Raw genomic sequence first — 20,329 nt, forward strand, 5'->3', positions numbered from 1 at the left:
CGGTGCTTTCTCACCGCCGCTCTCCCGCGGCTCTCTCACTGCCGCCAGGCGCTCCTCTGCGGTACTCTCACCACCGCAGAGCCGCCCCTTCACAACGCCTGCTCTCCTCCGCCGCCGCGGATATCCTTTTTATGTTATAGATGCCACATAGTACTTGTTCTGCTCTTGTAAGAAATTGATCCTTTAGTGTAGCAGCACCTACACTTTGGAACTCACTGTCTATTGACATTAGGCAGGTGCCTCCATTGTACTCTTTCTGGTACCTGCTAAAAACATTTCTGATTAGGAAAACTTACCCAGGCAGGTAGACGCTATTATGTTTTTTATCTGTTTTTAACTCATTGTTGGTTTTATTATTTTGAATGTTTTTAAACACCTGTCTTTAACTGTTTTTGCCAATAATGTTATGGTTTTACTTCTTTCTGTCAACTGCTTTGAGGTTTTTACAATAAACTGGTATATAAATGTTATAAATAAAATACATAAATGTTGGAGTCACTGTGGCCCTTGGGTCTCTTCACTCTTTTAGGAACAAAGGAATCTGCCTTATACCAAGTCAGGCTGTTTGGTACAGCTCAGTACTGATGACATGGACTAGAATTGGCTTTCCAGGATTTCAGGCAATAGTCTTTTCCAGAGGTTGGATTTTGGACCTTTGCAGTGGCACCTAGGCAGGACCTGCCTAATTGCTTAAAAAATAGGTTTGGAGTGAGGGAGAAAGTATTTGCCCAACCACTGAAGCTACAGCCCTTTCCCTGTTTAAACATTATCTTTTAAAATTGTTCTTTTCAATTAAGTAATGAATGCACAGCATACCTCGGGCTGATCCACACCATGAATTTAATGCACATTCAACACACATTTGGATCACATGAATCCCACCACAGAATCATGGGGACTGTAGCTAGTTAAGGGTGGTGGGAACTATAATTGTGAGGGAGAAACTACACTTCCCAGTATTCTTTAGGGAAAGTCATGTGTTTTAAATATATTTTGTGGATCTGCATTACTTCATAAGCTTTGCCTGCATATAAATCATTTTAATTATTTTTTAAAAATGGAAATCAGCTACAAAATTTACTAGGTGACCATGGGCTATGCACCATCTCTTAGCCTAATCTTCCTCTCAGGGTGAAAACAACAGAGGGGAACCATGACCACCCCAAGGAAGAAGGGCACACTTAAAATATAGAGGAAATAATAATCTACAACCATAGTGTGAAATCAGATACTTATTGAGACATAGTATGAAGAAACATTTATATAAGCATGACTGTCAATTATCTATTTAAACAATCCAATAAAAATATTTATAGTGCAATCCTATGCATGTTTACTCAGAAGCAAGTACCAATGTATTCAGTGGGACTTACTCAAACAGGGAAGTATGCACAAGACTGCAACCTCAAGTGATGAGGAACGTCACTCACCAAACCCAAAATTTAGAATAACGCCACTTTAAGCTGTTTTGCCAGTTTTATACTAGTTTTTATGGTTATTGGATTTTAAATGGATTTATTTTAAGCTGCCTTGGTTTCCAACTCTACCTCACAGGGTTGTTGGAAAAACTCCATATATACACACACTGGAGATGTAAAAATACATACACCCTATATAATAGTCTATTATCAAAACCAGTTGGTCATTGCAGAGCATTAAAAAAGGTATTAATTTCCTACCAAAAAAGAGCAGTGACACCTAAGCAAGGCCTGCCTAATCCTAAAAAAATAGGATTGGAGGGTGGGGGAGAGAAAGATTTACAAAACAATCCTTTGCTATGTTCACTCAAAAATCCCATTGATTTATAGCACAATCCTAACCATATCTACTCAAATGTAAGAATTCAATGGGGTTTACTCCCAGGCATGTGGGATTAGCATTGCAACCTTACTCCCAGAAAAGTGAGTACAGGATTAAAGCTTCATATTGGGAAGGTTTTCAAAACAGGCTATGATTAGACAAATAAACTGCCCTCTTCAACAGCCCAGGAAATTTAAACTTGTTTGACTCCTTTTAATTTGAAAAGTATAACACCCTGTAATGTCATCATAATCTGCATGTACAGTTTTTTTTATTTCTGTTCAAAAATTATTTGAAATATATGTATACTATGCTATTTTTGCAAGTAATTTATAAAAAGCCCTGCATGTACACTTTTATTATAATCATAACTGAAATTGTTTACTGTGCATGCCTACCAGGATCCTGCTGTGATCTTCAGTTCTAGATCTCCTGCAGATACCATCTTATTAGGAGGTCTGTTCCACACAACATAGGAAGCAGAGCTTTAGTGTTGGGGCACCTACCCTTTGGAATTCCCTCCCCTTAAATATTAGACAGGTACCATCTCTGTTATCTTTTCGGCGCCTATTGAAGATCTTCCTCTTTCAACAAGCCTTTTAAGTAGAGGCTGTTATGACATGTGTTCTTGGGATCCTCAGTGTGTGAACTTGCCACCCACATGTCCCATGAAACACACCTCCTTGAGAGGAGGGGGATCTTTTGCTAGGGATAAACAAGTGCTCGCTTTGCCCTGAAGTGTGCCTAAATGGTGCATGTATAACCCAAGAAATGGAGGTCCAAACCAGACTAAAGCAAAGCTTTATTTTATCGAGAGAAAAGAGCAGAATAGTATTACAAAATTACTGGGTGCATGGCAGCATTAATCATTAATATCCTAACCCATTCATAACTTTAAACTAAAGAGATCAAAGGACCCTGTTACTATAAGAAGTGACAGGTAGGAGAGATTACCTATCCTAGGCCCAGGAGTAGGCAGCTGAATACATCTGAAGCAATGTGGAAGGGCTCTGACCTGAAATCAGGAAGGAATCTGCCTCAAAACTTGGGCCGAGGCTCAGAATCCCTTCCTGGCTCTGTCCCTGCAGTCCTGCTTGGAGAGCATTGTTAACGTGTTGGAGCTCAGATCGCCAATAGCCCCCCTTCTTAGATTCAAGCCTCTTTTAAAAAAGATTTTTTCTCTCACCCCCCTGCAGAGGAGGGGTCTGGGTATGAAGTGATTTTGTGTGTGTGTGTGTGTGTTTCTAGCTGACACTGAGAACTCAGGCTACTTTCTAATGCTTGCTTGAACAATGGGATTATTCTGCTAGGTGTGAGGGAAATCTGCCAAGGAGGAGATAACATGTATTCCAATTGCTCTTGGTTATTTTTGTTGCACACAGAATGACCTTGTTACACAGTACCCTCAGGAACGCATAGCCAGCCATACAAGGGGTGTGTGGGGTGGGAATTTTAGTCAGCAGGCTCCAGGGCCTTGCACCTCCTGGGTTCCATTTGAACCAAAATGGGGTTAGTCGAACAGTTGTAATAAGGCCTTATCCCAGTCTACGTCTGTGCTGGAATTGCTTTTCAATATGTTTTTAAAGTTGTTTTTTAAAGGTGTTTTAAAGATGTTTTGTTTTAATACTTTTTAAAGATGTTTTGCTTTAATATGTTTTAAAGTCTTTTGTTTTTAAGATGTTTTAAAGTGCTTTTAGTGTTTTAGTTTGACACTCTTAGCTCCTTCTGGGAGGAAGGGCAGGATAAAAATTTAATAAATTAATTAATAAAATAATAATAGATTACACAGAAAGGCACTCTTGATGCTGCTGAAAGCTATAAACTTACTCAACTCCTGATGTGCAGACAAGCAAGATAAGGCAACTGTTTTCAAGGTTGCAATGTGTTCTAGCTATTGCCTGGAGGTCAATCACAACCATGACTTCACTTATCAGCTAAAAACCTGAAAAGGATGGGGTTAGAGAAGTCGGCTACTAGCTCACTTAACAGAAGTTATGGGGGGTGACATTTTGTTGTATGTCTCATGAACCAGACCACCTAGGAACTTAATTTTTTTAACTGAAAGCTAAGGGTCTGGAGATTGGGGTGACTCACCCAGAGCTTCGAAGTTTGTAATTCATTAATTTTTTGAAGAACGAGTGGGTAATTCCTTTACATTTTGATTGTAATAGAACTAGGAGAAATTTTATTACTTTTGTGGAGTAATTGTAATGTTTCCAACATTACTTTTGGGCATGAAAATCATGTGCCTCAAACTGTGCTTCTGTGCAGCATCACTCTTCCCTCATGCCTCATGCAAGACAAGGTGGAGTGAACAATTATTTAAAAAAATGGATGGTGGTGGTGGTGAAGAATGGAATGGAGGGAAAAAGGAGCTGGAGGGCAAGAACATGGATAAAGGAGAAGGAGGCAGCAGCAGAATGGAGATAAATAACTGTGGAGGTAAAAGATGATGTGTGTGTGTGTGTGTGTGTGTGTGTGTGTGAATACTGTGTTTGCACTTGGCACACAAAATGGCCTTCACCACCCTCTCTGGCTGTTGGCTATTGTACTGCATTTGAGTATTTTAACTTTTTTGCATCTCAGGGGAAAATGTTTGCTTGGGTGAATGTCCCTTAGTTGGTGGCAGGGCAGGGTCCGTGAGAGAGATTATGTTTGCTGGCTGAGTGGGGGTCGTGGTTGCACTTGGTTTGACATGCAAAGATTGAGTAGTGGCCTCTGCCTCCCTCCCCACCTCCCTTACCAGTGGAGAGACCACCATTGCTATCTTATTTATAAAAATAATTATTCTACTATCTCTGTATGTGTGTGTTTATTTTTAATGTTGTTTTAGGCTACTTAGATGTGAAGCAGCCAAGGCCAGCACCTTGCAGGCATTTTTTTAAAAAAGTAACTGAAATGTAATTGCAGTGATTACTTTTGAGAAAAAGCAAAGTAATCAGTTACTTTCAGAGCAATTACAATTGTAACAGTAATTACTACTTTTTGGGCCATGTAATTGTAACGGTAATTTATTACTTTTAAAAAGTAATCTTCCAAGCTCTGAACTCACCCAGATATCCAGGGAGGACCCCCCCCCCAAAAAATGGAATCTCAAGATGAAAACAGGAGACCTGGCAACCCTAATAGGAAGCCCAAAAGTAGGACATGAATGAAACTGGTATTCAGAGGCATACTGTATCCAACAGTGAACACAGCCACAGCCATCCTGGGTAGCAGTCATTGATAGCTTTATCCTCCATGAATTTCCTTTTAAAAACATCCAAGTTAGTGGTTATCATTACATCTTGTGGGAGCAAATGTGTCCTTTTGTCTGTCCTGAAACTTCCAACATACAGCTTCGTTGGATAACTTCAGGTTTTAACATTATGAGGGAGGAAAACTTCTACCTGTTCACTTTCTCCACTCCATGCTCATCCTAATCCTCCCCTTTTTTTTCAAAATTAAAAAGCCCCACATTTCTAACATTTCCTCACAGGGGCATCACTTCAGAGGTCTGCATGAATTAATTGCCCATCAGCAAATGGTGATGGCCCCATAGCCTTTAACCATTTCTAACTTGTTTTGTACATTTTTGGGTGTGCACTGGGTCATCTGAGGAAAGCTCCTTTTCTTCTCAAGCAGTGTCTGTAAGCTAAGATCAAAACCACTAAAATGTACTTTGAAAAGCAGGCTCATGCTCTTCCTAGGGTCCAGGCTCCCCGGATCAATGGTATTGTCTGTAGAGGTTTGTGTGATTCATCTTTTAAATGCATTGTACAAGCATGTGTGCTACCTGCACAGTTTCCAACAATCTTCCCATAGAGAAATAACACAGAATTTAAACTTTCATTTCATTTCTATCCTGCTCTTCATCCCAAATAAACTCAGATATAAACTCTAAAAAAAAACACTAAAACAAATACAACAAAATATTAAAACAATCAAAACAATAAATAAAACTGCTCCTTCTGCTATTTTAATATTTAATAACTGCTGCTATTTTAAAAATGACCATTCTTGACTGCATTGTATTTTATTTTGTATTGTATTGTATTGAATTTTAATGTCTACGTCGCCTAGAGTGGCTTCGGCCAGATAGGCGACACAAAAATTAAATTTTACTTTTACTTACTTACTTCTTGTTCCCAAAAATTAGTGGCCTAAAACTTCAGGTCCCTGTAAAAGCCTGGTGGTGAGTCAGTTTTAGCTGACCCTGAAAACCTACCAGAGTAGGCACCATGTCAATTTCCAGCCTAAGGGCATTTCAAAACTGGGGAGCCGCCACTGATCAGGATTTTTGAAGAGTGACAGACATATAGGGTTCGCTCAGTTGACTGGCCATCAATCTCATTGCCACTCCAAGTGTGTCCAATTAAAATGCTTTGCTGTAAGGTCAGACAGACACTATCATTGGCCCAACATTTTGCTGTGGGCGATCCTAATCAGCAGTGGAGAAGGGAGATGTGTCCAGCTGGGCGCAGAACAGTTTCAAAACATAGCCAGAGAAAACAGTCTGGCTGCTTTTGAAGCAACTAATGTGTTTGCAGCCTTAGAAAAAGGTGGAGAACCTACAAGGATGATGGAAACAAATCATCCCCACATATTTGAGGAATTGTCCACTTGGTCTAATAGCTCAGTGCATGGAAGTAAAATGCATTCCTAATATGGGAACCTATGATAAGGACAAATGACCTATATACCCAAGGTGAACAGAATTGAACCAAGCAGAAGTGGCAAGCAAGTAGAGGAAACAATGCCTTACTTATTCCTTCCCTTTACTTCTGTATGTCATAGTTTTGGGACCTGTGCATTAAGAGAATATATTGTTGTTATATACCTTCAAGTCGATTACCATTTATGGCAACCCTATCAATCAGCACCCACCAATAGCATCTGTTATAAACCACCCTGTTCAGATCTTGTAAGTTCAAGTCTGTGGCTTCCTTTGGAATCAATCCATCTCTTGTTTGGTCTTCCTCTTTTTCTAATCCCTTCTCTTTTTCCCAGTATTATTGTCTTTTCTAGTGAATCTTGTCTTCTCAATATGCATCCAACATATGATAACCTCAGTTTCATCATTTTAGCTTCTAGTGACAGTTCTGGTTTCATTTGTTCTAACACCCATTTATTTGTCTTTTTCACAGTCCATGGTATGTGCAAAGCTCTCTTCCAACACCACATTTCAGATGAGTCAATTTTTCTCTTATCAGGTCTTTTCACTGTCCAACTTTCACATACATACATAGAGATCAGGAATAGCATGTTCTGAATGATCCTAACTCTACCGTTCAGTGACACTTCTTTGCCTTTGAGGATCTCATAGCTGCCCTCCCCAGTGCTAGCCTTCTTCTGATTTCTTGACTATTGTCTCCAGTTTGGTTAATGACTGTGCCGAGGTATTGATAATCCTTGACAAGTTCAATGTCCTCATTGTCAACTGTAAAGTTACATAAATCTTCTGTTGTCATTACTTTAGTCTTTTTGACGTTCAGCTGTAGTCCTGCTTTTGTGCTTTCCTCTTTTAACTTTCATCAGCATTCGTTTCAAATCGTTACTGGTTTCTGCTAGTAGTATGGTATCGTCTGCATATCTTAAGTTATTGATATCTCTCCCTCCTGTGTTCACACCTCCTTCATCTTGGTCCAATCCCGCTGTCCGTATGATATGTTCTGCGTATAAATTAAACAAATAGTATGATAAAATACACCTGTCTCACACCCTTTCCAATGGGGAACCAATCGGTTTCTCCATATTCTGTCCTTACAGTAGCCTCTTGTCCAGAGTATAGGTTGCGCATCAGGACAATCAGATGTTGTGGCACCCCCATTTCTTTTAAAGCATTCCATAGTTTTTCATGATCTACACAGTCAAAGGCTTTGGTGTAATCTATAAAGCACAGGGTGATTTCCTTCTGAAATTCCTTGGTCTGTTCCATTATCCAACATATGTTTGCGATATGAACTCTGGTACCTCTTCCCTTTCTAAATCCAGCTTGGACGTCTGGCATTTCTCGCTCCATATATGGCAAGAGCCTTTGTTGTAGAATCTTGAGCATTACTTTCCTTGCATTAAGGCAATAGTTTGATAATGGCTGCATTCCCTCGGATCCCCTTTCTTTGGAATTGGGATATATATTGAATGCTTCCAGTCTGTGGGCCATTGTTTAGTTTTCCATGTTTCTTGACAGATTTTTGTCAAAATTTGGACAGATTCAGTCTCAGTAGCTTGTAGCAACTCTATTGGTATGCCATCTGTTCCTGGTGATTTGTTTCTTCCAAGTATTTTAAGAGCAGCTTTCACCTCGCATTCTAAAATTTCTGGTTCTTCATCATATGGTTCCTCCATGAATGAATCTGTCATCCTGGCATCTCTTTTATAGAGTTCGTCAGTGTATTGCTTCCATCTTCCTTTTATTTCATCTTGGTCAGTCAGTGTGTTCCCTTGTTGATTATTCAACATCCTTACTCTTGGTTTAAATTTCCCTTTCATTTCTCTAATATTTTGGAATAGGGCTCTTGTTCTACCCTTTTTGTTGTCTTCTATTTCTATACAATAACTATTGTAATAGTTCTCTTTGTCCCTGCGTACTAGTTGCTGTACTGTTGCATTTAGGGTTCTGACTGTGTTTCTGTTTCCTCTTGCTTTTGCTTTCCTTCTCCCTTTACCCATTTTAAGAGTTTCTTCAGTCATCCATTGAGGTCTTTCTCTCATTTTAACTAGAGGTATTGTCTTTTTGCAGAGCTTGGAAAAGTTACTTTTTTCAACTCCCATCAGCCCCAGCCAGCATGGCCACTGGATTGGGCTGATGGGAGTTGTAGTTCAAAAAAGTAATTTTTCCAAGCTCTGTCTTTTTGCATTCTTCCCTGATAATGTCTCTGACTTCATTCCATTGTTCTTCTGGTTCTCTGTCAACTAAGTTTAAAGCCTCAGATCTGTTCCTTATTTGATCTTTATATTCTTCTGGGATGTTATTTAAATTGTATTTTGGCATTGTGATTGCTTTGTTCTTCTTTACTCTGATTTTCAAAATGACCAGTTCATGAATTGTACTGCAGTCTGCTCCTGGTCTTGTTTTTGCAGAAAGTATGGAACTTCTCCATCTTCTGCTACCAATTATATAATCAATTTGATTCCTATATTGACCATTTGGTGATGTCCACGTGTACAGTCATCTTTTCAGTTGCTCAAAAAATGTGTTCACAAGAAACAAATTATTGCCTTCACAGAATTCAATAAGTCTTTCTCCTGCTTCATTTCTATCTCCTAAGTCCCATTTTCCCACAATTCCTAGTTCTTCTCTGTTCCCCACTTTTGCATTCCAGTCCCCCATGATTATCAGCACATCTTGTTTTGGTGTGTGATCAATCTCTTCCTGTATTTCTGCGTAAATTCTTTCCAGTTCCTCTTCTTCTGTGTTTGCAGTTGCAGCATAGACTTGGATGATGGTTATGTTAATAGGTTTCCCGTTAAATCTCATTGATATAACTCACTCCAACCTTGTGTTATAGGTTCTTATTATTTTTGCTACATAACTTCTCACTATTAAAGAAACCCCATTTCTTCTTAACTTCTCATTTCCTGCATAAAATATTTTGTAGTTGTCTGATTGAAAACGTCCCATTCCCATCCATTTTAATTCACTCACGCCAATTATTGTAGTGTTGATATGTTCCATTTCTTGCTTGACAATTTCTAACTTTCTCTGGTTCATGCTTTTCACATTCCATGTTCCTATTGTGTACATTGTACACCGCCGGACTCTCTTTTCACATCTGTGCGCATCAGCCTCTGGGCTTCCTTTCAGCTTTGACCCAACTGCGTCATTAGTCACAGCACTACTCGTACTTGTCCTTTGTTCAGAATGTATTAAAAGATGGTTATTAATTACAAAATGCTCACCTGGCTTTAAGCTTCATAGTCATTGGGTCCTATCACTTCTAATGGCAAATGCAAAAAAAAAATCAAGGTCTAATGGGAGAACCTCTGAGAATATTAATCTTTGTGATGCATTGGTACATTTTATGCTTATTAACACACATTGTAAGATGTTCATTTCTAGCCGCAAGGGATTAGCTTTGGAGCAGAGGGTCATGAAATTTGCAGCAGAACCCTTTGTGTACCTCTGTATAACTCCGTTAAAATGATTAAACCTATATGGGGGTCGGCATGATACAATTTAAGGACCCTGCTATCTTTCATTTCATGCAACTGTTTATATTGTGAAGAAACATCTAAAGCTGGGTCACTCTATGAAATGATCCTGTAACATCCTCCAAAGTAGCAATGGCTAGAGACAGGACTTTGGACGACATGGCTCATTAGTTTGACATAAGTGCTACAGTTATAATTAGGGGATTCTGACTATATTGTTGGTCATGCTTGACCATCTAGATAATTGGAAACTAAAGGTCAGAATATGATTATTTCCCCCTTAGTTGGCAATAGATCTGACCTGAGACCTATGTTGTCACTTAGTACTAATAAGCTCTGCATCAACATTAGTCAGGCAAAGAAACGTATCTGACATTTATTACTACTACTATTTTGGTAGGCTTCATAGATGGATTCACTTACATGGATAAATTCAATCAGAACTTTCTCTCTTTCTTTTTTTTAATGTAACACTACTTATCCTCCTTCCTAAGATGGGGGAGCTAAAGTGGAATAAATATCCATAACTGTCTTTTTAAAGACAAAAAAGTATTTCTTCAACAGATCCTGCTGTACAAATGAGTGACTTGGCAGTGTCAAAAAGAGAATTCTTGTGATTGGTCAGAAGAGTAGCAAAGCATTTTTGAAAGAACATTTTTGAGAGTTACCAAGGGGATCTGAAAAATCTAAATGCCCCCCAAATGGCTTGCTCCGTCACAACAGATTTGACATGGATACATTCAGGATAGTCTTTTCAGTTTCTCCTTGGGTTGTATAGGACCCAGTTGCTCCTCTAATTCCCAAGAGCTTCCCTTATCCCACAAATATCAAGCCACAGCTGTTTGCAAAACACTACGAGAATGACAAGCGGTGGCAACCAATGGACTATGAATTATGAAGTCATTGTTAAGAATAGAATGCCTTGCAGCATAGATGCATGCATTGTCTAAGTGAAAAACCTTGCATTAATGCTGCTGAAAGCTGCTCATCCATCATAGAGTCGACTGACATTATCTTACATTATAAACATTGTACTTTCAAATGAAAAAAAAAAGATATTCTTGTGAGTCTATTTAGAACAGAAGCATAGACTTTGCCAATGGGAGGTGTAGTGCTTGCATGTTGAGTAAATATAATGAGAAATTGCTTATAATTTCAAAAGAGGAAACTGCTGCAGTAACTTCAAGCTTTTCCCCCAGAATGTTTTCTGGGGACAAAAAAAATCTTTTTTTAGAATGAGAAACTTTGTAAGAATGAAAATTGAGATTCTCACGCCTTCCAAAATGAGAACTCATACTTTCCTCTGCAATCATCATCATCATAATAAAAAAGAAAGATGAGTTGGTCTCCTTTGATATGTTCACTGTGACAAAGTGGCAGGCCGATGCCTTTAAGGCTTCAAATGACTTGAAAACTCTGGGAAGAGAGATCTGAGTGAATAAATGAAAACCTTCTGTTTAGTGAATACTGCTTAAAAAAACACAACACCAAGGCGGATGGTAGGATAATGGTAAGAAACTGAACAAAATAGCCCCTTTGGGTTTAATCAAGTTCTGCTCCAGGAATCTCAACCCATGCTCCAATACCAGCAGCTGTTTGGAGATTCCGTCATGGCATCTTTGGTCAGAAGGGGATCAGGCCTTTAATGTGATAGACTTTTTGGTGCTGAACTTAGGCTGTGAATGTGAACACACTAGTCGCCTACAGCAAAGCATTTCCATTAACCACACCTGGAGTGGGAACAGGTTGGCCTGCTGATCAGTTACGAAATCTCTTTAAAGCTAATTTTAAAAAAAGCACTCTAGTTGATCCCACTAGGTTTTACAGCAAAAAGTGGCACAGTTTGACTAGTGTTGTGTGCCCGTTTTCAGAAGAGAGAGGTGGAGATGCACTGGAACAGGCAGAACAGTGAGTGCGTCTCTTCCCTTAATCTCAAAGTCTGCCCTTTTTAGTCCCTTCTTAGTTTCCCCCTTTGTGCATCCCCCACTCCCAGTTTAAAAACAGGTTTAAAATTATTTTATGGTACTATGTTATGTTAAGTGCTCTAAGTGTTGTTTGGACTCTCTCTCTCTCTCTCTCTCTGTTATATACACTCTCTAAGTCTATATATTGGTTAGTGGAGCCAAATTTGGGCTAAGGGTACCTGAATTCAAATCCCTGTTCAGCTATGAAGCTACCAAGGTGGCTTTGAACCAGTTATTTTCTCCCTGCCTAATCTCCCTTGAAGAGCTGTGAGGATTACGTTCCTGGTCTAAGTGCTTGGGAAAATGCAAATGTGAGAAAGAAAAGAAAGAAAGAAAGAAAGAAAGAAAGAAAGAAAGAAAGAAAGAAAGAAAGAAAGAAAGAAAGAAAGAAAGAAAGAAAGAAAGAAAGAAAGAAAGAAAGAAAGAAAGAAAGAAAGAAAGAAAGAAAGAAAGAAAGAAAAGAAAACATACAGAACACTAGCTGCATTTCCATAAGTAAAATGGAATTGCTTTTTTTCCCTTTGACCAGGGAAGAAATCCTATTATTTCAGAAGAAAAACAGTGCTCTGTTTTCTCTGGCTCAGTTTTCTGAGCTCCAGGTTCAGCACTTAGAACTCCTCAACAACACTGCTCCTGTGATGTGGACGATGCACAATGTGCTCAATCCACAATTCCCACCATCTAGCTGGGGATCAGCATGACCTAAGTGCAAGCACTATGCAGAAAGCACCATGCAGACAAGCGCTTGATGAAGAGAGATGGAAGAATGAGCAAAAGTGGGACTTGGTACTGGCAGCTGTTGTCATGCCAACTTTTGATTTACACAGAACTATTAATCAAGCAGAATAGAAAAGTTGCTAATTCTTGCAAATATTTTAGTAAATATTATTAAAAAGTAGCCTATAAAAACACACAAAACACTTCCAAATCATATTTTAATATCCTGGTTCTCTATTCAATGTAAAAGATACTAGCCCTTTTTAAATGTATTGTATCATATGCAAGCAAAAATATGTGTAGTTATTTCTTTAATGGGAAGAAATTCAGATATCATTATTACTATTTCATTATTGCATCTTGTGTAACTGAATATTAATTAATTTTCCATAATGACTGATGAACAGTATAACTAAAAGGCTTGCAGATATTTATTTATTTATACAATTTATATGCTGCTTCATTATAATAATTAAGCATTGTACAAGTAACACAACAATACAATGAATGCTTAGCAAATTTGCAGATAATATAAAATTGGGAGGGATAGCTAATACCCTGGAAGACAGAAACAAAATTCAAAGGGATCTTGATAGGCTGAAGCATTGGGCTGAAAACAACATAATGAAAATTAACAGGGAGAAGTGCAAAGTTCTACACCTAGGAAAAATAAACCAAATATACAGTTACAAGATGGGGGATACTTGGCTCAGCAATACTACATGTAAGAAGGATCTTGGGATTATTGCTGATCACAAGCTGAATATGACCCAACAGAGCAATATGGCTGCAAAAAAGGCAAATGCTATTTTAGGCTGCATCAACAGAAGTATAGTTTCCAAATAGCGTGAAGTATTAGTTCCCCTCTATTTGGCAATGGTTAGGCCTCATCTTGAGTACTGCATCCAGTTCTGGACACTGCACTTTAAGAAGGATGCAGACAAACGAACAGGTTCAGAGGAGGGCAATAAGGATGATCAGAGGACTGGAAACAAACCCCTATCAGCAGAGATTGAAAGAACTAGGCATGTTTAGCCTTGAGAAGAGAAGACTAGGGGAGATATGATAGCACTCTTCAAGTACTTGAAAGGTTGCCTCACAGAGGAGGGCCAGGATCTCTTCTCAATCATCCCAGAGTGCAGGACACATAATAATGAGCTCAAGTTGCAGGAAGCCGGATTTCAGCTGGACATCAGGAAAAAAGTTGTAATTGTAAGAGCAGTACGACAATGGAACCAATTACCTAGAGAGCTGGTGGGCTCTCCAACACTGGAGGCATTTAAGAGGCAGCTGGACAGCCATCTGTTGAGTATGCTTTAATTTGGATTTCTACATTGAGCAGGGGGTTGGACTTGATGGCCTTATAGGTCCCTTCAAACTCTACAATTCTATGATTCTATGAGGATAAGAATCAGTTAAACTATAAAATCAGAATTCAGTTAAAATGCCTGCTGAATTAAAAGTCTTCAGTAGGTGCCAGACGTTCAAGAGGAAGGCGTGGTGGTGGCTGTCTGACCTCAACTGAATGGGGGTCCATAAAATTGGGCTCACAATATTGAACACATGGTTCCTAGTGGATATGGACCCATACATCAAAGCCATGAGAGACCACTAACAGTGACTCCTCTGAAGACCTCAGTGATTGGACAGGGATATAAGGAATCAGAACCATAAGGTATTCTGAACCAAAATTGTTAAGAGCTTTTAAAGTTAACACAAGAACCTTGAATCTGGCCCAGTAGCATACGGACAGCCAGTACAAGCAAGCACCACAGCTATGTGCTGGCAATAGTTTGTCCCCATCAACAGTCTAGTTGCAGCATTTTGCACCAGCTGTGGCCTCCAGACCAGCCCCAAAGATAGCCTCACATACAGCACATTGCAATATCAATTCTTGAGGTTACCAATGCATGGATCATTGTGGCCAGACTATCCCTGTCCAAGAAAGGCTGTAGTTGGCATATCAGCCATAGCTGGTAAAAGGCACTCCTTAGCTACTGAGGCTACCTGAGGCTCCAGCATAAAAAATGGAGCCAGAAGCAGCTCCAAACTCCAAACCAGTTCTTTCAGAGGGCATGCAACCTATTCCAGAACAGGGAACTGTCCAGTCTCCCAGACATGGGACCCACTAACCTACAGTGCCTCTGACTTCCCAGGCTTAGTTTATTAGCCCTCATCCAGTCCACCACTGCACCAAGACAACAGTCCACATCATGCACACTCTCCTGACCAGATATCATGGAAAAGTAGAGCTGCACGTCATCAGCATACTGATGACACTTTGCTCCCAAACTCCTAATGACTGCACTCAGTGGCTTCACATAAATGTTAACGTTGGGCACATGATCATACCCTGTGGCACACCACAACAAAGGGACTATGGGGCCGAAACACAGACTCCCAATGCTAGAACCCTGTTGTAGGAGCAGGACCAATGTAACACATTACTTTAATGGGAAGGGATTCAGATTTCATTATTACTATTTTATTATCCCAGTACTTATCCAACAAAGGAGGATACCATAGTTAATAGTATCAAAAGCCGTCAAGAAATTGAGAAGCAGAAATGGTGTCACACTCCCCTTGTTCTGCTCTTGATACAGGTCAACCAAAGTTGACCAAGGTTGATTCAGTATGAAAACTGCACCTGAGCCCAGATGTCCTCTTGTATCTCTTGACATCCATTGTTTATTATTGCAAAACCAAGCAGCATGAAACAATTATTTTTACTCTACATTCTAGAGGGTTAACCCTTATCTCCTCAGATGAGCCCCTTCTCCAGCAACTAGGGAGAAGGACAGGGGGAGTGCAACCCTGTTATTCTTACTTGATTTCTCAGCGGCTTTTGATACCATTCACCATGGTATCCTTCTGGGCCAACTTGGTGAGATGGGTATCAGAAGCACTGTTTTACAGTGGTTCCGATCCTATCTCCAGGGTTGTTTTCAGAGAATAGCATTGGGTGATTGTCTTTTGGCCCCTGACAGTTGTGCTGTGGGGTGCTGCAGGGTACCATTTTGTTTAACATCTATATGAAGCCCTTGGGAACGAACATCAGGAGATTTGGGGCGAGATGTCAGCACTATGAATGAATGAATAAATCTTTATTTTTACCCCGCCCTTTTTCCAAAACTGGAACTCAGAGCGGCTTACAAATAAAAACTACACATAGGTAAAAAAACATACAAAAATATACATTTAAAATAGAATTAAACTATTCGTGACATTAAAACCATGAAACATACACTTAAGATACTAAGACAATTTAAAACATTAAGAATAGGACCATAGAACAATACAACGGACCTTATGAGGCCCTATCTTAAACATCTTCTAGTCCAAAAGCCTGTCGGAATAAAAACGTCTTTGCCTGCCAACGGAAGGATAGCAAGGAAGGGGCCATTCGTGCTTCCCTAGGAAGAGAGTTCCAGAACCTGGGGGCAGCCACCGAGAAGGCCCTATCTCGCGTCCCCACCAATCGCGCTTGCAAAGGTGTTGGGACTGAGAGAAGGGCCTCTCCTGAGGATCACAACGCTATGCTGATGATACCCAGCTCTATTTCTCTGTAACATCTGAATCAGGAGAGGCCATGCAAGCCCTGGACTGCTGCCTGGAGTCAGTGGTGGGCTGGATGAGGGCCAATAAACTGAGTCAGAATCCTAGCAAGATGGAAGTGCTATAGGTTGGTGGTTCCCGAGTTTGGATAATTGGTCAGTTGTCTACTTTGGATGGGGTTGTACTCCCTCTGAAAGAGCAGGTCTGTAGTCTGGAGGTGCTTCTGGATGCACTCTATGTGAGGTTGCCCTTGAGGCTGGTCTGGAAGCTGCTGGTGGTGCAAATCACGGCAGGAAGACTGCTCACTGTGGCAGGGTATCACCACCTTGTCACCCCACTGCTGAAAGAATTGCACTGGCTACCTATTAGATACCAGGCTAAGTTCAAGGTTCTGGTTTTTGGTGTACAATGCCCTATACAGCTTGGAACCAGGATACCTGAAAGACCATCTTACCCCTTATATACCCAGTCGATTACTCCGCAGGTGAGGGCCTCCTGCAGAAACCATCAGAAGGTCTGATCCACACAAATAACATAGGAAGCGGACCTTTAGTGTGGTGGCACATACCCTTTGGAATATCCCTCCCCTTAAACATTAGACAGGCACCATCTCTGTTATCTTTTTGGTGCGTATTGAAGTGTTGGAATTGCTTTTTAATGTTTTTAAACTTTTTTTAACAAAGATGTTTTCAAGGATGTTTTCTTGTAATATATTTTAAAGTCTGTTTTTATGATGTTTTAGAGTGTTTTTAGTGCTTTTGTTTGGAGCTCTGGGCTCCTACTGAGAGGAAGGGCAGGATATAAATATAATAAATAAATAGGTATAGAAAAACAGTTTCCATTGGTTCCTCTGTGATTTTTTTTCTCAGCCTAACAGCTGTGAAAAGGGTAGGACCAAGAAGGGTGAACTACAGATTGGATCCAGCCCAAGGGCCTGAAGTCCTCCACCACCCAGTCGTTGCTCTAGAAGCTTTCAATATTTACTGATCTACAAATTGCTTATTTTTTTCTAAATACTGGATGAACTACAGTGCAGCCCAATCCTATGTATATTTACCTTGACATAAATCCCACTGAATGCAATGGGATTACTTCCAAGTAAGAGTGCACATTATGAAACCTTAAAACCTAAGGCTTAGTTGTTAACATCAACAACCTAAGAAACCACTGATGGGGAAATTCAAGAAACAGGGGGGAATTATTTTCTAGGCTCCTAAATGTTAGTACGGAGAGCCAGTGTGGTGTAGTGGTTAAGGTGCTGGATTACAACCTGGGAGACCAGGGTTCGAATCCCCACACAGCCATGAAGCTCACTAGGTGACCTTGGGCCAGTCACTGCCTCTCAGCCTCAGAGAAAGGCAATGGTAAACCACCTCTGAATACCACTTACCATGAAAACCCTATCAGGTGAATGCTTCATTAAGCAAGCTTAAATATTTTTGACAAACCTTAAAAAATAAAATGAAACAATTTTATTTATTTTAAAATGTTTTATGATGAACTTAGTGTCAAGGAGCGGTGTGCAGCTGACAGTTCTGAGGGATAAGTTTCCAAATGATCATATTATACTATTACTGCAGAGCATTTATGTCATGATGCCTTCTCAAAGAAATTCTAATTACTGATCTGAACTAAGAGTGTGGTGTGTTCTGTCTCAAATATTTGACTAGGGAACTACCAGTCCTTTATTACCAGCACAACCATTAACCCTCTGCATCCATGCCTGCAAAAATGAACAGGGAATAAATGGGCAATGTTATTCATTGTTTAACAAAAATATACCATAATGATGCTTGGCTTTTACAGAAAACTGGAAATACCCCATGTTACAATTATGGAAGCATAAACAAAGATGACAGGTCCAGTCTTCAGATCTAACAGATTACTGGCATTCATCACCAATCTGCTCGTGTGTGTGTGTGTGTGTGTGTGTGTGCGTTTCTTCTGCCCTCCTCACAGGTGGTTAACACTATTGGAGCTCTAGGTGTCAAGGTAGGGTTCCAGCAACACTACCTGTGTATTCAGCAGCCTTCTGAACCCAAAGAAATTGATTCAGAAAAGGATCTACACTGGAAAACCAGTTTTTGTGTGCGAGTTGTTCTCAGTAGATCAGATATATATCTCAGAGATTTGTGTGTTGTGTGTTGCGTGTAAGTGACTTGCCCAAGATAAGGTAATCAACTAATACGCCAATGGATAATTTCATTAATGTCATTAAAAAAAATGGGATTTTCTGCCCATTGGTGGATATCACAGAGAAGTCAATGCATGACATTACTATTATTACGACTATCATTGTTTATTACCCACCCTTCACCCGAAGGTCCCAGGGTAGCTTACAACCATTTTAAAATACAACATTAAAAACAAAAACTACCTAAAATCACAAAATAGGATGGGTCCTAAAAATATACATCTCAGGTATTAAAGGCCAGGGAAAAAAGAGTGTCTTCAGCATTGGCGTAAAAGTTACAATGAAGTTACCAGACACATCTTGGTGGGGAGGGAGTTCCACAACTTAGGGGCCACCACAGGGAATGCCATCTGTCGGACCACTACCACTCAAAGCTTCCGAGTGTGGCAGAACCAACAAAATGGCCCCCTCTGCTGATCTCAGTACCTAAGGTCTGTAGGGAAGGAGGTGGTCTTTCAAGTATTTGGGACCTAAGTTGTTTAGGACTTTAAACACTAGCCTGAGAAACTTAAATTGAGCCGAGAAACAAACTGGCAGCTCTTTGGGAACCACGCGGTGCAGGTGCTGCGCGACGAGGTGGCCGCCTGCCTCCGCAAGCTGGCCAGCCTGGAGGGCCTCCAGGAGCGCCTGTCCAAGGACAACCTGGAGCTGAAGGAGCTCTGCCTGGCCCTCAAGGAAGAATGTGCCTCCGTGCGGCCCGACGCTAGCCCAACCCCGGCAGTGGCTCCTCAGAGCTTAGCCTGCCCTACGGGCTCCGTGACCTGGGTGACGGCAGCTCCAGCACCGGCAGTGTTGGCAGCCCGGACCAGCTACACCCCACCTGCACCCCCAACAACTAAACCCGCTGGGGGGACACTTCTTTGCCCCCGCACGGGAAGATGGGCGTGCCCTGCCCTAGCCCGCGGACTCTCCATCCTTTGCTCCATGCTCCTGGCGTCAAAGAGCCTGGATGGGGCACTATGTTTGCCTCTGTTCCTATTTCTCCTGCCTGGCTGAAGATGTCATGCCTGGGGAAACCCGTACCCATCTGTCCCAAGGCAGGGCAGGGGTGGATGTATGTAATTTATTCTGTGTTTCTTTCCTGGACATTTTTTTTTTTAATAATGTTATTTGTTATTTTGTTTAATTTTTGTAAATTGATGTATTTTTATACTTGTGTTTATTTTTCTTTGTAAGCAGCCTTGCGGGCCTTTGGCTGAAAGGGAGGGTATAAATAAATTTATAATAATAATAATAATAATAATCTAAAGGGAACCCCAGCCAGTAATCTGCCTTATGCATTTTGGACCAGTTGAAGTGTCCTTGTTGTCTTCAAGGGCAGCCCCATGTAGGGCACATTGCAATAATCCACTCTGGAAGTTACCAGAGCATGGAGCACTGTGGCCAAGTCTTCTCTGTCCAAAAGAGAGCAAAGCTGGCAAACCAGCTGGAGCTGGGAAAAGGCATTGCTAGGCACTGAGGCCACCTGAACCTCCAGCAACAGTGTTGGATCCAGGAGTACCCTCAAACTGCAGACCTGCTCCTTCAAGGGGAGTGCAACCACATCCAGAACTCCCAGGCATGAGAACTCAAGACACTCCACATGTCTGTCTTTTCAGGATTTAGCCTCAATGTATTGACCCACATCCAGCCCATCACTACTCCAAGCACTGGTCTAGCACCTCAGCTGTCTCTCCAGATTCAGATGGAACAGAGAGAGTTGGGTATCATCTGCATATTGATGACACTCACTCCAAATCACCTGATGACAGCTCCCAGTGGCTTCATATAGATGTTAAATACTGTGTGGGAACAAGATAGAACCCTGTGGAACACCCCAGGACAACTCCCATGGTACATGGAGGCACCATCATTTCAGCTGAGGGGGCAAAAAGTTTTTAGAGTAGGAGACCAAGATTCAGCAAAGTCCAGCAGCAGCCTGGTGTTGGTTACACTCATAGTTAAATTGCAAACAGCAATATGTTTT

General features: G+C 40.7%; 1 pseudogene; it reads left to right on the top strand.

The window, feature by feature from the left end:
• Window positions 1–11,507: 11,507 nt before the first annotated feature.
• Window positions 11,508–19,202, top strand: LOC133378784 (coiled-coil domain-containing protein 85B-like; annotated as a pseudogene).
• Window positions 19,203–20,329: the final 1,127 nt, after the last annotated feature.

Source organism: Rhineura floridana, chromosome 3 (genome assembly GCF_030035675.1).
Source record: "Rhineura floridana isolate rRhiFlo1 chromosome 3, rRhiFlo1.hap2, whole genome shotgun sequence".
Classification (NCBI taxonomy): Eukaryota; Metazoa; Chordata; class Lepidosauria; order Squamata; family Rhineuridae; genus Rhineura; species Rhineura floridana.